We start from the raw sequence: 543 nt of genomic DNA, 5'->3' as shown, positions 1-543 counted from the left end.
TTTGCTCTGTGATTTTGAAGGTCAGAGTTCAGTTGTGAGTCATGCTGTGCGTGTACCGTTGACGAGGATGAAATAATTTTATTTTCAACGAGGTTCTTCAATTCTTACCTCAAGGCTCTGGCCAATAAATAATCTAAGACGTATCAATCCAAAATGAAACTCTACACACTCGTTTTTAAGTTGAACGACTTCTTGATTATTTTACCTCGCTATATCCATTCAAAAGTGAAAGTTAAAACTCCTTGCTAAATTAAATATATTGCTTATTCTATAATTCAAATTATAATAAAAATTCAAGCGCAGGATGTGCTTCTTTTCAACCACGCCTCAGGCGCGACTGTGTGTGCAGCCGCAGTTTAGTATTATTTTTTTCGTGTTGCCGGTAAAGCACAGCACAAAGTGGCGGCTCTCAGCTGGCTTTGTGGCCTCGTCAGCTGGCTTTTTGGCTGCCTCAACTGGCTTTGTGGCTTCGTCAGCTGGCTTTGTGGCTTCGTTAGCTGGCTTTGAATATCACAAGGCAATGGTTATGCTGCTCGGTGGTTC

The sequence above is a fragment of the Hyalella azteca genome, unplaced genomic scaffold (genome assembly GCF_000764305.2).
Source record: "Hyalella azteca isolate HAZT.00-mixed unplaced genomic scaffold, Hazt_2.0.2 contig13372, whole genome shotgun sequence".
Lineage (NCBI taxonomy): Eukaryota > Metazoa > Arthropoda > Malacostraca > Amphipoda > Hyalellidae > Hyalella > Hyalella azteca.
Note: the sequence above shows the minus strand (reverse complement) of the source record.